Source organism: Sus scrofa, chromosome 15 (genome assembly GCF_000003025.6).
Source record: "Sus scrofa isolate TJ Tabasco breed Duroc chromosome 15, Sscrofa11.1, whole genome shotgun sequence".
Lineage (NCBI taxonomy): Eukaryota > Metazoa > Chordata > Mammalia > Artiodactyla > Suidae > Sus > Sus scrofa.
In genome coordinates, this window is record NC_010457.5 from 30,774,355 (window position 1) to 30,796,852 (window position 22,498).

General features: G+C 49.3%; 1 long non-coding RNA gene across 1 annotated transcript; it reads left to right on the forward strand.

Annotated features, from left to right (window-relative positions):
* On the forward strand, positions 20,117-21,448 carry LOC102166709. The gene is made up of 3 exons (XR_002339247.1): positions 20,117-20,386; positions 20,490-20,679; positions 21,232-21,448. It is a non-coding gene; the product is annotated as an uncharacterized LOC102166709 (long non-coding RNA).

A 22,498-nucleotide genomic window follows, 5' to 3' on the forward strand; every position in this document is an offset into this window, starting at 1 on the left:
TTTGCTGTCCCTGACCTGGAAACTCATTTCAGTCCCTTCCGGCTTGTCCTGTGTTGACATTTTCTTGATGAGTATGCTTGATAAATTCTGATCAATGGTGTCCGGAGCAGGAGTGAGGGTTTCCCAACCTTCAGGCCAACTCCTGTTCTTACCATGTCATCTATCCTGAGGCTAGAGCAACAGGATAGGAGCTCCCCGTTCCTGCCATTTGTTGCAAAAATGAAACAGGGCTTTGGAAGTCTCTAGTGGCAAGCTCAGGGAAGGTCCTGGGAGTGACCCTGTCCTCAGAGCCTTTGCCTCTGTCACCCTGCTTTGCTCACTGTGTCTCTGTGATTGTCTGTGTGCCTGAGTTTCCGTGCAGCCTGCACTCCCTCTTCACCTCATCCATGCCCTCTCTATCACTGTCCCCCATCCAATCATAACACAGAGTGGAACTAGATATTTTATTGTTTTTTCACTTGTATTCAGAAGCATTTACGCTTCCTGTTAGTGCTTGACAAAGCAGATGCATTGAAATGTGAATTTTAAAATATTTGTCTTCCTTCCAATTCAAATGATGGCGTAAACCCACCATTAGAATAATCCTACCCTCCTGTTGTGGGGAGAATCGTGCCTCCCCCAAAGATCCAGTCAAGTCCTAATCCCTGGTACCTATGAACATGACTTTCCTTGGAAATAGGGTCTTCCTAGGTGCAGTCAGGTTGGGACAGGGGTCCTGATCCAAAGGGTGTCCTTCTAAGGGGAGGGTGATTTGAGCACAGACACGGGGGGAGAAGTCTGTGTCACCAAAGGCAGAGAACAGGGTGCTATGTCCACAAGCCCAAGGCCATCAGGAATTGTCTGCAACCACCAGAGCTGGGAGAGAAGCATGGAGCATCCTCCCTCCCAGCCCCCCAGAAGGAGCCAACCAGCCACCTTGACTCTGAACTTCTGGCCTCCAGAATTCTAAAAGAATAAACCTTTCTGTTCCAAATCCGCCAGTTTGTAGTAACTTGATACCGTAGCGCTAAGAAACTAATGCAACCCCCAGTCCTGATTCCCTGGCAATGAGGTAGATATTTATATCCGAGTTGTGGGTGGATCTTCTTCCTCTTTGGTTTAGTGACTCTCGGTGGAGAAACAGGTCTCTCTTCCAATCCCCTTCTGCTCTGGGGTCTGGGCTGCACCCCTGCTTCTGAGACCTTCAGGATCTTGGACCTGGAGTTGGGGAGTGGGCTGCACCTTGCGGGCTTATCACATGGGTGGCATCCCCTCATTCATGCGCATAGTACCCAGTATCGAGGAGGCCTGCCATGCTCTTGGGCCCCTGAATTCACACCCTTGAGTGGGATCCAACCTTGTACTTACCTGCTTACTCCTAATCCCGGACCTGCTGGGTCCTTTCTTTATTTTACGTTGTTATTTTGTTTGTTATGGATGTTTTCATTGAAAAAAATTTCAGGAGTTCACATTGTGGCTAGGCAGGTTAAGAATCCGACCTAGTGTCGATCATGAGGATGCAGTTTCAATCCCTGGCTGTGCTCAAGGGTTAAGGATCTGGTGGCATTGCCACAAACTACAGCATAGCTCGCAGGTGCAGCACAGATCCTGCATTGCTGTGGCTATGGCGTAGGCTGGCAGCTATGGCTCTGATTTGACCCCTAGCCTAGGAACTTCCATATGCCACAGGTATGGCCATAAAAAGAAAAAAAAAAACATTTCATTTTTCAAAATATTTCTTGCTTTCCATACCGACTTCCTTTTCTTTTTCCTTTCTTTCTTTCTGTCTTTTTTTTGGGGGGAGGGGGTGCCGCACCCGCAGTATACGGAAGTTCCCAGGTTTGGGGTCAAATGAGAGCTGCAGCTGTTGGTCCATACCACAGCCACAGCCACATGGGATCCGAGCTGCATCTGTGACCTACACCACAGTTCATGGTAATGCAGGTTCCTTAACCCACTGAGCGAGGCCAGGGATCAAACCTGTGTGCTCATGGATACTAGTTGAGTTCTTAACCCACTGAGCCACAAAGAAAACTCCTTTTTTTTTTTTTTTTTTTTTCATGCTGGGTTTCTGACATGCCCTCACATTTTGTACACTAGATGAGTGTCTCCTTCACCTGGTCTAGTCTTGGTACTGGTTCCCTCTCACATTGCAGCAGGACTGTCCTGTGTGACAAAAGGAATATTCCAGAAGAATGTGACTTTGGAAGTTAGGTCACAAAAATCACTTCAGTTCTCATCTTGGTCTCTGGCTCTGGTGGAAGCTGGCCTCCTTTCCGTGAGGACCCTGAGCAGTCTGGTGGAGAGGTGGACTGGATGAGGAGCTGAGGCTTCCCTCCAACAGCCAGCACCAGCAAGCCAGGCATGGGACTGGGCCCCCTGGGCAGCAAGTTCTCCAACCCCAAGTAAGCCCAGCCAACATACAATGAAATCTCATGAGAGACCCTGAGCCGGAACGACCAGCCAAGTTGCTCCTAAATTCCTGATCTATAGAAACCACGAGAACAAATGGTTATTTTTTGCTTTAAGCTACTGAGTCTTAGAGTAGGTTATTATTATTATTTTGGCCATGCCTGTAGCATTCAGAAATTCCCAGGCCATGGATCGAACCCGTGCCACAGCAGTCACCCAAGCTACAGTAGTGACAACACTGGATCCTTAACTTAGGCCACTAGGGAACTCCCAGCATTATTAACAACTACAGTTTCCTTCCTCATTGTCTATGGCATCCTTCCCCCTCCCTCCTGCCAGCTGCTATTGGTCCTTCCATTTGTCTCACTTTGGGTGCCACCGCTTCCAGGAAGGGTTCCTGAATCCCCTCAACTGGATTAAGTGTCCTTTATTCTCTACTGTCCAGCTACACCAATTTATCTGTCATTTCGTTTTTAAATTTTTATTATAGTTGATTTACATTGTTCTTTCGATTTCTGCTGTTTATTTTAGCAAAGTGACCCAGTCATATATATATATATATATATATATATATATATATATATATGATATACACTGTCAAATTATCTTTCATCTTTTTCTATCATAAGATATTGGATATAGTTCCCTGTGCTGTACAGTAGGACCTAATTGTTTATCCATTCTCAATGGAAGAGTTTGCATCTACCAACCCCAAACTCCCAGTCCATCCCACTCCCTCCCCTCTCCTCTTTGGCAAACACAAGTCTGTTCCCTATTCCTGTGAGTCTGTTTCTGTTCTGTAGACAGGTACATTCATGCCATATTTTAGATTCCAGATATGTGATATCATATGGTATTTGTCTTTCTCTTTCTGACTTACCTCACTTAGTATGAGAATCTCTAGTTTACCCATGTTGTTGCAAATGGCATTACTTTGTTCTTTTTTATGACTGAGTAGTATTCCATTGTGACCTGTCATTTCTTTTTTAAAAAATATTTTCCTATGACTAGCTTTTTGTGTTGAGATTAATATCAAATCTTTAATGTGATGAATAAATCAACAACAATCTCTGTACCCAACACTTTTAAGAAGAAGATTTTTGACCGAATTTGGAAGTAAAGTTCACAATCCCGAATGTTCATTTTTTTTTCTTTTTAGAGCCGCACCTGCACCATATGGAAGGTCCCAGGCTAGGTGTTGAATCAGAGCCACAGCTACAAGGCTACGCCACAGCCACAGCAATGCCAGATCGGAGCCACATCTTCACCCTACACCTCAGCTCACAGCAAAGCCGGATCCTTAACTCACTGAGCGAGGCCTGGGATCGAACCTGCATCCTCATGGATACTAGTCAGGTTTGTAACCATGGAGCCACCATGGGAATTCCTGTCATTTCTTAAATAGGCCTTTGTCTGCCATCCCCATTCCCCCTCACTTCCGAGCCTCCGTACTCACTGATCTCCTTGGCTGGAACACTGCCCCTGTTCGCTTTTCACTCTTTCAGACTCAGCTCAGGGATCACCTGTTCCAGTGTGCCATCCACCACCAGGTCACGTTACAGTTCCTGCGTGGCTGTGAGTTCCGGGAGGTGAGAGCTGTGTCTCCTCATCTCAGTGCCTCACCCCTGACAGCGAACTACCGGTCAGATGTGCTGGGGAACAAGAAGAGGTGGGTGAGATCTCTGTGGTAGAGATTCCCAAACCTGGCAGAGCTTCTGAAGCAGCTGCTGAACCTTCAGAAGGCAGAGATTATGGTCTGGGAGGGAGATGCCAGCCTTCAAGGACAGACACCACTTAGAGGCCAAGTTCAGGTTGGCACCATAAACAAAGGACAGTTTCAGCAAGAAGATCACAATGATGAAGCAGAAGCTGCAAACCCAGTATAGAGAAGGATCAGGAGGGCAATATATTGACTGGTGGAGGGTAAAAGGGTCAGGTGAGGACTGCGGCAAACTAGAGAGAGAAGCCCCTACCAGCTCCCAGCTCAAAGGTCACCTTCTCAAGGTGTTCATGGACCCAAACTCAAATGGGTCCCTTGTTGGAGTTTTGCTGAAGCTCTTACTCCTATTGTAATTAGTTAATTAATTGTATGATTTGATTATCAGAGTTAGCCTTCCTGACAGATGCAGAATCCCTGGGGGACAGGACTGTGTCTGTGGTTCCGGTACCTCCCCAGGCCTGGCACTTCAAGGATGCTCTTGTCCTGTCTGTTGAGGGGATGGATAATTGGAGGAAGAATGCCACAGCCCAGCCTGCAGAGCTGTTTGATGGAAGAAGGGAGGTAATTAAGAATGAAAATGAATATGCATCATACATGTTATAAAATAAGATCACTCAGAGGAATTCCCATCGTGGAGCAGCGAGACAAATCCGACGAGGAACCATGAGGTTGGGGGTTCAACCCCTGGCCTCACTCAGTGGGTTAAGGATCTGGCATTGCTATGAGCTGTGGTGTAGTTCACAGATGTGGCCTGTATCCTGCATTGCTGTGGCTGTGGTGTAGGCCAGCAGCTATAGCTCTGATTAGACCCCTAGCCTGGGAACCTCCATGTGCCGCAGGTGTGGCCCTAAAAAAAAAAGACAAAAGACAAAAATAAATAAATAAATAAATAAATAAATAAAATCAGATCACTCAATGGGGGAAAATGCCAACGAATGAACCACTAAGTCAGCAGCATCAGCTGTCTGCGTGGGCAGAGCTGGGGTTCTCTCCAAGAGGGGCGTGGCCAAGGGGTTTGATTCTTCAGTTCCTGAGTCCTCAGGGGTCTGACCTATGTGTGTTTCCTTTTTCTCCTGACACCCCCTCCCCCAGAGGAGAGCAGAACCCCCCCAGGCAGGTTAGTTAGAACCTACCATGCGCTGGTTCGCTCATGTAAACCTCACTTCACTTGGCTGCTTCATTTATAGGCAAGGAAGTAGAGTCCTGAGAGGATGGGACACCGTCCTGGGTGCCTCTCGCCCTGGAGGGAGTGGGTCTAAGCATCCGGCACCCTCCTTCCTCCCCAGCCATGGCCCAGCACCCACCTGGAGGGCAGAGTCGAGCAGTAGGCAGGCCGGAGTGCTCCCAGCGGCCCCTCTTTGCTTCCTCCTCCCCAGGGGATGCTACGTGGAAGGGACTCTTTGCTACCAGAGGGCGAAGGTCAGACTCTGGCCAAGGGCCCAGCATTTCTGAGCCACAGAAGCCAACTGTGCAGAAGGTCAGGATGCCGGGGGCGGAGGTGCTCAGAGTAGGAAGTTAACATTCCCAGGGGACTCTCAGCAGCAGGATTTCCTGACATGGAATGATGACCTTTCTCACATGACGGGGCCAGATTGACTTCCTGCTATTATTCACAGTGCGAACACGGCGGAGACGTCTGTTTAATGGAAACAGGGAAAGAGTTGCCTGACTCTGGACCTCGAGGAGGCAGTTGTCACGGAATTAACTCCAGGTGATCTAGCCAGGGCTGCACCTGCCTTTGCCATCCGCTACAGTGAGGCATTCACACCCCTGAGCCTCAGTTTCCTTTTCTGGACTAGGCAGGCCAGGTGGACGGCTAAAAAAAAAGTTGGAGTTCCCATTGTGGCTCAGCAGTAACCAACCCAACTAGTAACCATGAGGACTCAGCTTCAAGCCCTGGCCTCGCTCGGTGGGTTAAGGATCTGGCGTTGCCGTGAGCTGCGGTGTAGGTCGCAGATGCGGCTCAGGTCTGGCGTTGCTGTGGCTGTGGTGTAGGCCTGCGGCTGTAGCTCTGATTCGACCCCTAGCCTGGGAACTTCCATGTGCCGCAGGGGAGGCTCTAGAAAGAAAAACAAAAAGTTGGACCAGAGCCACAGGGCTGCCAGGTGGGTGAAGTGAGGTCATTTCCTTGGAGAAATGTTTTGCTCCTTGAATTTCCATCATCAGCTTTGGCCCCCCCCCCTCCTCTGATCATCTAGCATCTCAGGACCACCTTTCTCAGCCGAGAGGTCTTCAGTGCTTCCAGGAGAAGTGCCTCCTCTGCAGCTGGGTCCAGGCCGATGGCAGGCCGGCCATCAGCCTTCCACACTCACCTCCCACTGGTGGGGTCTACCTGGGTTCCATGCCCCTTCACCCCCTACTCTTCTTCTTTTGTATGTCTTTCCAGCGGAAGTTCCTCCTCTGCCCTCTGCTCTCTCTATTGGCAATGCTGTCTTTGTTTCTACATGCAGTAGACCATGCATCCTGCAACATCACCTGGGAACTTGCTAGAAACACAAATTCTCAGCCCTCCTCCCTGCCCCCGCCCCCACCAGACCTACTGAAGCAGAAACTCTGAGGACAGAGCTCAGAAATCTGCATTTTAACCACCCCTCCAGTAGTGGGAGGTTCTGATGAACACACAAGTGTTTTGGGGAGCTGTACCCCAAGCATGTGGAAGTTCCTGGGTCAGGGATCAAATCTACACACAGTGCTAACCAGAGCTACAGCAGTGACAACACCGCATCCTTAATCCACTGAACCACCAGGGAATTCCAACATACAAGTTTCAGAACCACTGGGATAACCTGTCTCCCTGGCTGGGCTATGAGCTCCCTGATGGCCAGGGCTGTATCTCATTCAGTGGCTCCCAGAGCCAGGCCCACAGAGGTCACAGGGGACCATGAAACAGCCTCCTGGAATGATACATGTGTGCTGATGTCTCCCAGACACACCCTGGCCGACTTGCCGCCACATCTGGGCTCACAGCATCCCCTTCCTTCCTCCTGTGGCTCTTTCCCCAGGCACTCACAGAACCCCAGCCCTGCTGGCTGGCCTCTTCCAGAAGGCCTCCCCTCAGCCCTGCAACAGCCTGGTCTGCCTCAGCTCTCTCCATCCCTGTTGCCTGAGACTTTGGATCTCACGCTAGGCTCAAGGTCACATCCATAGCTGCCTTTGAACAGCAGGTCCCTTTTATGTGTGTCCTTCAGGTGATATTTTGCCCTGACCCTGTCTGTGCTTGGAGGAGCCCTTGCTCTGTAGGGTGTCATCTGCTGTGGCCGCAGTGAGGGAAGTCACCCAGCCTCCCAGCAAGGGCGGCTGATGTGTGCAGATCTGCGAGTCTGCGCCAACATTTACAGCAGAAGCAATTCACACCACTTTCCTGTTCTCTTGACCTGAAAGGGAAAGAAAGGGAAGGAATTGGGGCCTTCAAAGAGCTGTGGCCTTTTGTCCTACAGCTGATGGGAGCCTCCCAAATGGGGCTGTGGAGTTCACAGTGCTGGCTGTGCAGGAGGGCTGGCCTCTGCCTAACCTGCACCCCCTCAGGGATCTGCTTTTCCATCCTCTGCCCTTGCTGCCACAGCCTCTGTGTCCCCGAGTCTCCTCCCCAGCCTGGGATGGGAGCCAGCCTCCTGGAGCAGGTCTGCCAGGTTTGGAGTTATGGCTCCAACCATCCCATGCCTCAGTGTCCTCCCTGTGAAGCAGGCCTGGATGGAAACACTTAACCTCACAAGGAAGCTCTTACTGGAGTGCCCTGGTAGTTCTGTGGGTTAAGGATCCAGCATTGTCACTGCTGTGGCACAGGTTCGATCCCTGACCTGGGAACTTTCACATCCTACAGGTACAGCCAAAAAAAAGAAAAAAAAAAAAAAAGAAAAAAAAAAAAAAAACAAGTTCTTACACTTTCCCCCAAAGCTCTTTATCATGAGGCCGGTGGCTCCTCTTCCTCCACTGGGGAGCCCAGTAAGGGAGGAAGGGGGCTGAGTGGTGGGCTGGGTTGCCCCAGGACCAGCATCCTCCCCAGTCTTTCTCTGGCCTCCAACCACCCTCTAAATCCCGCCTCACACATGGCTAGTTGGTTCAGGGACCAGAATTTCCAACCTCTCTCGATGAGTGTATGGGGACTGTTTTCTTTTTTCTTTCTTTCTTTTCTTTTCTTTTTTTTTTTTTTTTTTTTTTTTTGTATTTTTAGGGCCACACATCAGCATATGGAAGTTCCCAGGATAGGGGTCAAAACAGAGCTACACTGCCAGCCTGTGTCTGTGATCTACACAACAGCTCACAGCAATGCCAGACCCTTAACCCACTGAGCGAGGCCAGGGATTGAACCTGCATCCTTGTGGATACTAGTCGGGTTCGTTACTGCTGAGCCACAATGGGAATTCCCTGTGGAATCCTTCTTTAGTGCCAAATAAAATGTCTGCTCCTACTTTTTGCCCTCTTGGGATCCATAGTCTGGGAGAAAATAACTTCGGTAGTGCCATAGGATGTGTATCCATTGATCTCAACAGCATCGTGTACGTGGGAACGCTCTTTAGCCATGGATGGTTGTGACAAGTCTATTTGGCCTGCTGACAATGCTTGGTGCCTGAGCTGGGGGCCTCCAGGCCTGGGTCCAGCCTGACCTGATCTCCAACAAATGGAGCCTTCATATTACCCTGCCTCTCCTCAGGTACAGATTCCTTTAACACACCTTGCCAGGCAAGTAGGGTGATGAACCCATTTTGCAGATGAGAGCACAGAGGCACCAAGAGCTTGATTAACTGCCCAAGTGAGCTAGTGATTGGTAGAGTGCGAGTTAGATCTGGGTGCCCCAAAGCCCATATTTTCCTCCCTACTCCACTCTGCCATGTGACAACCAATCCCCATTAATCCTGTCTCCAGAGCTGGGGGCTGGGAACTGCTGAACAGCATAACAATGTCAACTACTAGCCACGAGTTGACATTACCGGGTGGCCAGTGGATCAAGTGCTTTTGTACCTGTTACCTCGTTTAATCCCTCTGGAATTCAATTAGCTGCCCTATGTTATAGAGGAGAAAATCACTTCTCAGAGAGGTTGAGTAACCTGCCCAAGGGCACACAATTAGGAAGTTGTAGGGCTGGGGCCAGAAGCCAGGTCTGTCTGCCCCAGGGTCCCAGTTGACTCTCTGCAATGGGTGGGCTTCCCAGGGCCTAAGACAGGGAGAGTATAAATAGCTATCTGGAGCTACAAAATTCCCCTCCTAACATGATGGGTATTAGTAAATTTTTTTAAAATGTAAATGGTTTGTAGTTCCCGTTGTGGCTCAGCGGGCTAAGAACCTGACTTGTATCCAGGAGGATGTGGGTTCAATCCCTGGTCTCGCTCAGTGAGTTAAGGACCTGGGGTTGCTGTGAGCTGTGGTGTAGTCGCAGATGCAGCTTGGATCTAGTGTTGCTGTGACTGTGGTGTAGGCTGTGGCAGCTACAGCTCTGATTCGACCCCTAGTCTGGGAACTTCCATATGCTGCAGGCGCTGATTTGCCTCCTTTCTGGTCCTACATTGGGATAAATAATTCATCTTCACACAGAAAAACGTTAGGGTCTCTGGAATGAAGGAGGGTGTGGGCAGGAAAGGATGGTAAATTTTTTTTTCAAATCTCCATCTCAACTGAAAAATAATTTTTAATGTGCCAGATATTGCAAAGGCAATCCAATACACAGGTTTTATTATGCAAAACATCCTAATTAAGCATTTTCATCTTGCAACAAGAAGAAATATCAGCAACGCAGCAAGCCTTCCTCCAGGGAGCTAAGGATGGAACTGTCCCATGGGCCACGTAATCGGCAAAGGTCTGGGCGGCCCCAGCCCACCAAACGCCTCCTCCCATCTCTAAGGACCATCATCCCTGAGGAATTCCATTGAACACAGATGGGCTACGATGCTAAGAGCGGGCTTTGTGGCTGAAAGCATTTTGCTTTCTGTACTGCTGTTCCCAAGAAAGAGCTGGAACCAGCCCGCCTCGCATCTGTCTCTTATTCCATATACCTCGGAGCAGCCACACAGAGTCCGATGCCTTGGCCTAGGGGCAAGGGGAGGCCTAAGGTGGGAAGGGCTGTGTGCCAGGCAGAAACCCTCCACCCTCCCTTTTGGGGTTCTGAGTAAGTCACTCAAGCACTCTTAGCCTTGGCTTCCTCTTCTAGAGAATGGGTGAGTGAGGGTTCATCCAAGGTTCCCCGGGGCCTGAGACTCCCCAGCACAGACCCTGGAACCCAGGAAGTTCCTATTCTTTTTTTTTTTTTCTTTTCATTTTTGGCCTCCCTGCAGCATATGGAAACTCCTGGGCCAGGGATCAGATCTGAGCCACAGTCACAACCTAAGCCGCAGCTGTGGCAACGCTGGAACTTTAACCCACTGCACCAGGCTGGGGATCGAACCTGCAACCCAGTGCTCCCAAGACGCCGCTGATCCCATCATACCACAGCGGGAAATCCTGGTGGTGCCTATTCATAAGAAACCACTAAACTGGAGCCTGGCGGGGAGAGTGACGGCTCTGTGCGTGGCAGCTCAGACCATGAAGCCTTCCTTGTCAAGCATCACTTTGGCCAAAGCACTGCCCATCTCAGAAGTGTTCAAAGGCTTCCTGGCTCCCCTAACCCAGCTTCTTTAACCTGCCGTCAAGACCCTCATTTCCCCAAATGCCTTTTCAGCCAACTTGTCTACTCTCCCAAAGCCACTTAATAAATATTTAAAGAAATAGCAGATACAATGAATCTCGCATTGGGCGGCTAAAACTCTTGGTCCTGGGCCCAACAAATGCATAAGCTAATTGAGGGCAAGACTTAAGCTATCAGGGGGAAAAAAAAAAGAGCCCTTTTTGTCAAATTTTAATCAAGGAACTGGTTCACATCCCAAGTTCTAGTCTTGATTCTGCCCCAAACCTCCCGACGTCCTGGTGTGAAGTGACATTTGCGGGCTGCCTCTTAGGTTAAACGCTAAGGCGGATGCTACATGCTGCCACTCATAACATCCAGGACAGAAGGGCACTGACGGCCTGAACGAGGAGGCCCACTGTAAGTGCTTCTGGGACCTTGGACTCTTTGCTGCAGTGGCTGCAGTGCTTGTACCTGGACAAACATCTCCTCAAGCAACCAAATACAAAGAAAGCATAAGGGACTAAAAGTAACTGTGTGCATGCGCAGTTTGCAAATTATGGACAAGACGATACAAAAAAACCTCAAAAGACCAACTGCCACTTCTGAAGAGGTGTCAGGAGAAAAGCAGGTACTACACATGCCCCCTGCACACATTATCAAAGGGGTGAGCAGCCCCCCTAAGCCACAACTCTGGCCTGACCCCTGAACCCACCCCTCCCCTCCCCAGTGTGAGGAACCAGCTTGCCCCCCACTGGGGGGAACGAGCAAGCAAGGAAAACTGTTGCTTGTTTTAGCTTCCCTCCACTGCAGCAGGGGGCCCAGGAAATCCCTGCCTGAATTTCTTGCAGGCCTCTTAGCAATTTCTATCGGTTAAGGAGGCCAAGAACCCAGGTCGGTAACACTTCTGCTGTCTCAAAATACACCCTGCAATGTGCCAACAAACACAGAGAGTGTCAGCGATGGTGGGTTTTGTTTGGCCTTGTGTTGTGTTTTGGTGAAAATAGCTGCCCATTCAATAACCAGTCTGATGACATGAGAAATAAGCTTTCATTAGTGAAAATAAAGGTATTATTCCAGACTTGCAGACGGGCTGCATTATTCAGAGACGCTCTCCAGGCTGCATGAACTGAAGATAGGGATCCAGGGAGGCCTGGAGGCTTGGCCTGTCACTTTGGTGCTTGACCCCTCCCCTCCCCCGCCCCATGATCCCCCCCCACCACACCGCAACAGTTCTCCACACTCTTGGTCATTGGTTGGGAGGATTTCTGGTTACTGATGGACAATGAGGACCATGGAATCCTTCCCAGGAATAGTGCAGCAGAATTTGGACTGAGACTTGCTTCCATGATAACCTGGTCATGGGGCTGTGGGCAAAGAGTTAACCAGCACCAGCTCCAAACCTCTGCGGGGCTGCCCTTAACAACCAGAAGCACCAAGAGCCATGCATGACCAGATGGTCTTAGCTCAGAGTCCTGTGTCAAGAGTCATTTGCAGAAGAATTCCATTCCTGGGCATCTATCCAGACAAAACTCTAATTCGAAAAGATACATGCACCCCAATGTTCATGGCAGCACTATTCGCAATAGCTAAGGCATGGAAACAACCTAAGCATCCATCAACAGATGAATGGATAAAGAAGATGTGGTACATATACATAATGGAATATTACTCAGCCATAAAAAAAGAACCCAATAATGCCATTCGCAGCTACATGGATGGACATAGGGATGATCATACTAAGTGAAATTAGTCAGAAAGGGAAAGACACATACCATATGATATCACTTATGTGTGGAATCTAAAATATGACACAAATGAACCCATCTATAAAATAGAAACAGCCTCACAGACATAGAGAACAGACATGTGGTTGCCAAGGGAGAGGTGGAGGGATGGACTGGGACTTTGGAGTTAGTAGATGCAAACTATTACATTTAGAATGGATAAGCAATGAGGTCCTGCTGTACAGCGTGGGGAACTATATCTAACCCCCTAGGATAGACCATGATGGAAGATAATATAGTAAAAAAAGAATATATATATATATATATATGAGACTAGGTCACTTTGCCATACAGCAGAAATTAACACAACATTGTAAATTAACTATACTTTAATGAAATAGATTTTTTTTTAAAGAGTCATTTACAGAACAGTTGCTGAAGGCTGGTCTGTCCTAGGCTCTGTGACCACACTTTATGTGTGACAGATGTGAATACCTCCATGACACTTGGACACTTTTTATGAAATGCCTCATTTACTGACTCTAAATATGATTAAATCAGTTTCAAGACATCCCACTCACAAAGGTGGGAAGACATGGCCACTTCCTAAGCCCTATAGGCATCCTGGGGGGCTTTGAAGTTCTCCCAAGAAGCCACAGTTAGTGGTACCAGTTTGCTGCATGGTGGGCAATGGTGTCTCTGGGTGGCTGTGACACTCAGCTTTGGGCAGGTCTGCCAGCTGGCTTCCTGCCTTGGTCAGTACTGCCTGTCCCTCTAGAGGGCGTCTCATGATGGTCACCGCATTTGCTCTGGGCCAGCCAGCCAGGGGGCTTCATGCAGCTACAGGCCCCTGTGCTTGTACCCCAAAGTCCCAGAGAAGCCATTTCCACAATCCTTGGGCCACCTGAGTGTTTCTGCATTTGCAAGTCCGGTCCTCTGACCCCTTGGTTACTGGCCCCTCCTCCTTCCTCATCTGGACCACAGCCACAGCCCCCTCTCTCACTTGACCTACTGAAGCCTCCCCCATCTCTTTGGGATTCAACAGTTGAATTCTCTTTTTTGGATCCCAAACTCTCAAAGTCCTTACACCCACAGGGTAACAGAAGCTAGAGTTTGAGACTCAGGTGACTGGCTGCTCCAGAAAGCAATTCATTGCCAGTAAAAAGGCTAAGACAGCAATACATTTCCCCCAAAATCACCCATTACGAGGGCATCCCTATTGAAGTTCACAGCCCAAGTCCTAAGAAGATGAAGTTACTCTCACTGCCCCACTGAACAGACGGACAAATGGACCTTCGAAGGATCAACTGTCATTTGTCTGGTGAGCAGGGCAGTGTGGGTTTTAGTTCTAGGTTCAAGGTCCTTGTTCTTGACCTTGGTCCAGAACCAAGGTCCATATTCTCTAGTGGCACCTCAGGTAAGGCCTGACTACTTCTGGGCCTCAGTTTCTCCATGTGCAAAGGGTGCACAACCTACGTCCCAGCAGACAGGCTGAACTCAGTGAAGGCCCTGGGCCAGTGGGTCAGCATCTCCAATGGCCGGTCAGCTCTGGCCTGTAGCCAAAGTCTTCCCTCTAGGCATGTGACACATTTATGCTCAGCTCAGGGCCCCTGGTGTGTGAGGAAGTGACCCTGATCTGGGGGCACCTTATCTTGGGGCTTGGCAGTCGTAAATGAGCTGACAGCTCCCCAGCTCCCAGTCTCAAAGGTGACAACCCAAATAACTCTACCTCTGGGATGTCAAAGGAGGCAAATGACCCCAAGAAACAGCCAGGGACAGCAGAGCCACAAAAGAGCTCCTTCGGGGTGGGTGAGGGTGTTCCCAGGTCTTGCTTGATTTGAGTGCCTTTGGGTGCATCCTTTGGCAGCCCTGTGTCTTTTTTTTTTTTTTTTTCCTTTTTTTTTAAGGCTCAACCTACAAGATATGGAAGTTCCCAGGCTAGGGGTCAAATCAGAGCTGCAGCTGCCAGCCACACCAGCAATGCCAGATCCAAACTGCATCCACAACCTATGTCACAGTTCCCAGCAATGCCGGATTTTTAACCCACTGAGCAAGGCCAGGGATCGAACCCACATCCTCATGGATACTAGTTGGGTTCTTAACCTGCTGAGCCACAACAAGAACTCCTCCAGCCTGTCATGTGCCCCCCTCCCCCGGCTGTCCCTCCCTAATCTCAGAGTTCAAACCACCCAAAACAACTCTTTCTTTCTCCCTCCTGCTAGGCTATAGGGGTAACACATCACCATGCAAATTCGTTCGATCCCAGGGCCAGCAGGCATAAAAGGCACTTGCTGGACGGGATGAGTCATTTCCATCAAGCCTTTGGACAGTGATCCAACCCGCTCCTCAGCTTCCCCAAGCCAACAGCACGGATCCCCCAGAGCAGACATCTGGAGCCAGGGACTGACAAGTGGATTCCAGAGTCTGGCCCTGCCTCCCTGCCTGCTCCAGCTCATCATGGGCCACAGCCACCCCCAAGGGCATGCAGAGCTTTTCTGCATGTTCCCACATGCACTCGGGCCACCCCCCTCCCGCTCCCCGCTCCCCTCAGCTCCCACCTGCATTTCTGGGGTGTGAATTCTGACAGCTCAGGCGAGTGTCGATCTCATTGGTGGTACATTCCTCACAACACCATGGCCAGCTGCCTAAAGCACCTCACTGTTCTGGAGCCTTCCCGCACAGCTCCCCACCCCCACCCCCCCACGGAAAGTGGGAGACACCTTGTGGTCCAGGCTGTGTCTCCGTCCCTGGGGAGCCTGGTACCAGGGCACACCCTCACACCCTCTGCCTGACTTACTGGCCTTTTAAACACGCTTATTTACTGTGGTATCACCACCCCTCCAAACATCTGGAGGAGAACTGAGGGGAAATCCATCAAAAATTGAAGTGTTTATTCTGCACCGTAACTTTGAAAACCAGAATCTTCACATCTTTAGCTAATCATGTGATGGTGCCGAGAGCTAAGCCAACATATAATCCAATAAAGGGTGTCCCTCCTTGCCCTCTTTCTAACCACGCCACTCATTCAAAGACGGGCTTATAAACATTTACTTCTCAGGAATCTCCAGGGACGATCTGAACCAACATCTCTGTTGCTCCAGCCCTGCTGGGGCTTGGAAATCATCTGAGACTCAAGGCGCTGTTGAGCTGGAAGGACCTCAGGGCCCCATAGGTCTTCTCTGGGCTTAGTTTACCTTCCATATGTATCTTCTGCTTTATAACCCATTCAGCAGCTTCCTCTGCATTCTCCAGACCTCATCCTACCCATCACCTACACAGGAGGGCCACCTGTCTGTGGCTCTCCTAAGGCTTTCAGGATGATGTCATCCACAAGCAGCAAGACCCACCTGGCCCATCATTAGTCAGCAGTCATTCTGCTGCCCAGGTGTGGTTCCCTTTTGTCTACCAAAGGAAAGCCAATCAAAATGCATGGGAAACGGACTGGACCATTTCCAAGATGAAATATTAATATTCGAAGGAATCGGTTACTTGGATTAAAACACTTTAAAAAAGCATCATCCCCAAGGGATAAATTAGGAGTTTGGGATTAGCAGATACACAACTACTATATGCAAAAGAGATAAACAACAAAGACTTACTGTATAGCATAGAGAACTATATTCAATAATAACCTGTAATGGAAAAGAATATGAAATATAAATTTATATTATAAACATACAAATTACATATATATAACTGAATCACTTTGCAGTACACCTGAAATTAGCAGAACATCATAAATCAACTACACTTCATTTTTAAGAGGAAGCATACTTCCCAAGGAGTGAGGTCTCCTTTCTTCCTCCCACAAAAGTTTTACTGAAGTTCTAATGTCAGGCACTAAAGTGCAGTTCTGAAAAACAGTGTCACACCTACCCCTTTATTCAGGAGCTTGGGGTCAAATGGGCTGGCCCCCATTTGGCAAATAATTATACATAAGTGCAAAAAGCCCAGGGAGGGGAAAGTGTACCCCCCATCCCTCCACCCTGGGAAGTCACCATTCAAGACAATAGGGATGGTTTATAAATAGCATCATTCATGATCAGGACCCAAGGGCAGTGATTTTGAAGTTTTAAGTTGTCAGCCACTCTGGATGTTCCTGCTGGCTCTTGACCGCTCACCAGCTGGCATGCAGCCCCATTCCTAACCAGCCTCTTCCCTCCTCTCCCCACCAGTTCTACCAGGAGAATTCCTACCTACCTATGCATCTTTGTTAAAGACTCTCCTTCTCTCTGATTGGCCTCTCTCCCTCTCTCTGCCTAGGCAAATCCTGCCCATCCTTCCCACTGGGCCTGTTCCACGGACATTTGATCTGTGCAGTCCCCCTGACAGAAGGGCCTCATGCTTGGTTTAATGCTCTGGGCTGCTATCTTCAAGTGCTTAGTAATTCAGTCTTTGATCTCGCATTTTGAAGGTGAAGTCCGCTGGTTGGGGGTTGGGGGAGGGGCCACTTAGCCTAAGGACCAGATGAATCCATGGGGATGAAGACAGCCCTGAAAAACCATGCTTTCCACTTGAACCAGAACTACCTTTCCACACAGAAAGAAGGTCCCAGCATTCAGGAAACAAGAACATTGAAGAACCTTCATGTGCCTTTTTACTCTGTCCCTTTCCTGTCCCTGCGAACCACACATACTGGAAATGAGGCCCAAAGGAAAGGGGAAGGTAAGAAAGCCCAGGGTTTCTTTTTCTTCTGTCTTGCCTTCCTCAGCAGGAAGCTGAAGGTAGAGTGTGTTGGTTGAGTGTGTGCTTCACAAGAAGTGAAATAAAAACATTTGAGTTAGCGTTGTACCATGTTTCTGCTGCCCTGGTAAGAAAAAAACACATATGTGCATACTAACTCTGAAATACAAACGGTGCAATCTTGGTGATTCTGCATATGAGTTCAATGTTCTTCTGTTTACATTTAAAATTAGCAGGGCCTAGTCTAAAGATAAACAGTAAAGTGCATGCTCATTATTTAAAATATTTACTTTTCATTACTTAGAATAACATTAAGCGGCAAGAGCAAATGAATACTATGACAAGTTGAGAGAGACAGAAATCATAAAAGAAAGGGAAAATACTTTCGATTTTAGTATCCTTAGTGACAATTTTTCCTGTCTTTTAAGCAGGAGTTCTGCCTTTTCATTTTGCACCGAGTCTCCTAAATGATGAAGCCAGCCTCACCTTCAGTGCACACTCCCCCTTGTAATCGCTTGATGCCACAGCTGGGCCCTTGCCTGGAACACAAGGACTGTCATTGCTGTACAAGCTGCCATCTCTTCCATCCAACCAGTGTCCTGACCTCCCCCTCTGTTGTTCTTTTCTTTTTTGCTTTTTTACTTTTTAGGGCCACAGGTGTGGCATATGGAGGTTCCCAGGCTAGGGGTTGAATCAGAGCTGCAGCTGCCAGCCTATGCCACAGCCATAGCAACATCAGATCCAAGTAGCATCTGCAACCTACACCACAGCTCATGGCAATGCTGCTTCCTTAACCCACTGAGCAAGGCCAGGGACTGAACCCACATCCTCATGAGTACTCGTTGGGTTCTTACCCCACTGAGCCATAACGGGAACTCCCTGTCATTCTTTTCTAATGACATCTATCAACCTTGCAGGATTGTCAGAAGGTCCAAATGGACTTTGTAGCTGGAAGCTCACAAATGGAAGATGTCACTGTATTTCATTTTCATTTCACACGGTAGGTGCTCAGTAAATGCTTGTTTAATATCGCTGATTTACCCATAAGGCCTATGAGGCCAGGGGCTGGATCCTATGCTCTGAGCATCTCTTACCGTGGTAGCAGGTATTCTAGCTCCTGCTCTGGTCTCAGCAGTTCAATGTGGAAGAGAAAGATGACAGTTTTAGGATGTGAGTGACAGAAGGGACTTTAGACATTTTCTCTCATTTTCTAAGTGAAGGAGGAGAGACAAAGGAAGCCTAATGACTCATCCAAAAACACAGATCTAGTGAATAGCTATTGCTTCCTCTCCATCCATGATCACCTTCTCCCTTCCCGACTTCTTCCTATAGTCTAGGGAAACAGCCTCTGCCCTGTCTTGGGGATGGGATCCATGACCCAGGCTGAGCCAATCAGCACATTCTGTCTTTCTGGCCATGGTGACTGACTTTGGGGGCTAGCCTGAGACCTAAGATAGACCAATCAGTGTGACCATCAAGGCTTTTGCTAGGACTGGGGGGAGGCAGGCAGTCTCTCTGGATCAGGGGTGTGAGGAGATGCAGCATGAGATTGCTGCTATCCTGCCAGGACTGGACCTGCAGAGCAACCCAGTATACTCTAGGAGGAAGGCCAAAGGGAATGACAGAGGCTGGCCCCAGAACCTGATGCCATTAATTGCTGGATCAACCCATACCTGAAGCCTATGTAGCCATAGGAGTTTTCATTTATGTGAATCAACACATTCTCTTTTTCAAATGTTATTTTTTTAAACCTAATGAATTTTTGTTTATATTTATAGTTGTACAACCATCATCACAACCTAATTTTACAACATTTCCATTCCAAACCCTCAGCCCATCCCTCCCCCCTCAACCTGTCTCCTTTGGTAACCATAAGGTTTTCAAAGTCTGTGAGTCCAGTTTCTGTTCTGCAAAAAAGTTCATTGTATCCTTTCTTTAGATTCCACATGTCAGTGACAGCATGTGATGTTTGTGTCTCACTGTCTAAGTTCACTTAGCAAGATAATTTCTAGGTCCATCTATGTAGCTGCAAAAGCTATTATTTCATTCCTTTTTTTAATGGCTGAATAATATTCCATTGTGTATACGTACTGCATCTTCTTTATCCACTCCTTTGTCAATAGACATTTAGGTAACTTCCATGTCTTGGCTATTGCATATAGAGCTGCAAAGAACACTGGGGTACATGTATCTTTTCCAGTCATGTTTTTCTCTGGATCAAATGTGTTATTGTTGGAACCTGTTTGGGAATTTCTTTTCCTAGAAATTTTTTTAAATTTAAAATTTGTGTGTGTGTGTGTGTGTGTGTGTGTGTGTGTGTGTGTGTGTGTGTGTTTAGGGCCATACCCACGGCTTCTGGAAGTTCCCAGGCTAGGGGTCGAATTGGATCTGTAGCCGCTGGCCTATGCCACAGCCACAGCAATGCCAGATCCAAGCCACATCTGCAACCTACATCATAGCTCATGGCAATGCCACATTCTTTAACCCACTGAGCGAGGCCAGGGATCAAACCTTCATCCTCATGGATCCTAGTCAGATTCATTTCCACTGAGCCATGACGGGAACTCCCATCTTTTCCTAGAAATATATAAATGATAGGCAAATCAAAAAAACAAAAAGCAGAAAAGACTCCTGACTCCCCGCCCAGTGGCCACTACAATAACCTTACCACAATGCCCCCAGATATACATTTTTTGAAACCACCCATCTGAACTAAGGCTACTGACAATAGGTTTGGTGGCAAATTAAAGGCAGCAACAGCAAACCCAACAGAGTGTGCACTATTCTGACACTGTGAATGAACACGGATTCCAACTGCTCTGCTATCAAGGCCAGAAAGGGCAGGTCTGAATCCTCCCTGTGACCTTGTGGTGATTCCCACTTTGAATTGTGACAGCATCACCCAGGCAGAGTGTTCACAGAGGACAGCACCACAGGGAGGGGACTTTGAGACTTCATGAGGCCACCAGGAGGGAGCACAGACATCAGTGCACATGGTCAGCTCAGGCCAGTCTGCCCTTGATGAACTCCAAGGAATGGGCCATCATAGCTGGTCACGGCCAGCCCTTGCCTCCCGCCTTAATGAACACAGTGTGATGGAGAGCGTTGGATCTTAGTCTCTGATAGGGATGGAATTACAGGAACAAGGTCAGTCCACTCTTCTCACACCTGGACCCCCCGTCTACAAAGCCACCAGAGGCAGATCCTTGGCCACATCAGCTCAGCTCCCTTCCAGGCCACTGGGTCACCACAGCCAACAATATCTTTTAGCTGGTGAGGAGCAGGGCCCTGGGTCCTCAGTCACCCTTCCAGGCCAAGTGCATGGGAGGTGCCAGAAGACCGAGGAAAAGCCAGGTCACCCCTCTGACTTTTTAAGGTGCCCTGGAGGGCTCTATTCCTGAAGACCTGGCAAGGCAGCCAGATGAGGTGTTAGAGAGCAATGCCACACCGCCCAGAACCAGGATGGAGCTGGCCAGCATCGGGAGCCACCGGGCATCAAAGCAGTGGAAAAGTGGGGAGCCCCAAGGGCGCAAGGTCATGAAAGATCTTGGGAGCAGCAGCACCAGGTGGGGCCAGAGGATGGGCAGAGGCAAAGGGGAGGAGGTGAGAAGGCACACAGATGGTAGAGGATGTTGGATCAACCATGCCCGCCATTCCAAAGGGAGATACTGTGGGGCAGCTTGGCAGGCGGATGGGCCCCTGGCAAGGCTAATGAAAGGGGGGCGGCACTCACCAACTATAAACAGGGAGCTTGCAGAGCTGAGTCCCATGAGGAGAGTCTGGATGCCAGTGACAGGCAGGCTGGCAGGGCCAGGGGCATTGGCATGGAGCCCCGCCCCCAGGGTCTGGCCCCAGAAATTCAGGGCAGAAGTTATGGTCCCAGGAGACCCCTCCCTACAGTAAGCAAAGATATCCTTTGTTCCTTCGACCAGCCCCTTGCTCCAGTTACCTAGCCTCCCCAAGCCTCAGTTTCTTCCTCTGTAAAATGGGTATGTTACCTGATAGAGCTGTTTTGGGGATCCACTGAGCTCATGGCCAGGCACAGATAAATGCTGTTCAAATGCAAGTTTCCTGCCCCCCTCGCCTCACTCTTCCTATATTCCTCTGGTTTTCTCTAGTTTTTCACCCACTCTGCAACCAGGCACTGGCTGCCTTGGGCTGAATGGAGCGGCCTGGGTAAATCAAGCCCACATGTCTGTCACCGAGCACTAAATCTCCCCAAAGGACATTCCTTACTGCAGCAGTAATGCTGCCAGCTCCAGGGAACAGGATTGCACCACCGGGGCGGCTTAAAGGGCCAGCTCACAGCCTCCTGGTTCCAGCTGGGAACGTCCTAGACCCGGAGAACCCAAGTGACAGTGGACCCAGCCTGATGTAGACACAGGTGTGTTAGTGACAACAGCAGCTGCAGAAACGAATAAGCAGAACCCCACATGGAGAGGATTGAGGGATCAGGGCTCAGGCTCTGTCATCAGAGGGATGTCTCTCGATTCCCAGGCTGGCTGCTGCATGTCCTTGGGCAAGTTACTCCAGGTAACCCACATGGCTCCCAGGCCTGTGGTGAGGACGCTCTGGTGATTGGTGACCACATCATCATTGTTGATCAAGCCCACCTCCCACCCACGCATCTTTTCCCTGGCTCCTCCCAGTTTCCTGGGGAAGGAGCTGTTGTTACCTCTAATTCCCAAAGGGGAAACAAAGCTGGATCTCTGGCTGCTTTATCCATGATCCTGGTAGAACCTTGGCCATTTGGCCTGTACACCAGGCAGGGCAGGGGATGGGCCTGGCTGAGCGTCAGGGGTCCTGGCTGCTGCATCTGCCACTCCTGCCTACCAGTCCATGCTCCCTGGCTGGTTCCCTCTGCACACAGTAGTTAGGCCAGCTTCCCTGGCATGGTTTGGTCACGAACAGAGAAGGACGGGCTGAGTTCCACCAGTGAGAAAGTGGCCTTCACCCCCAATCCTCCCGCCAGTTCTGCTAGGACCCTACTCTGGAGAAGATGAACCCCAGGATGAGAGAGGCTCTGCGCCCATCTCAGGGCACCCCATGGTGGGGGGTGGTCCCAGGGGTCCTGCCTGGCAGATTCCATAGCCGGCATTCTCTCCTCTCCTACCCATGTGGGGCTCAGTCTAAAGCTCCATCACTCCCAGAAAAAGAACAAAGAATTCAGCACACAGCCCCTCCTCTGGGCTGTGAAGGACACTTTTTGTCATGACAACTGCTGGCCAAGATCACAATGACCTATAGGTAGGACACCCAGATCTCTTATGGGCCCCTCTGCCCCCAGGTCACTTAAGAGAAGACAAAGTTTATGTATTGGAGCCCAGAGGAATTCACTCTTCCTTCTGCAACATCTTCTGAAATCATGGAGTGGGGCGAGACAGG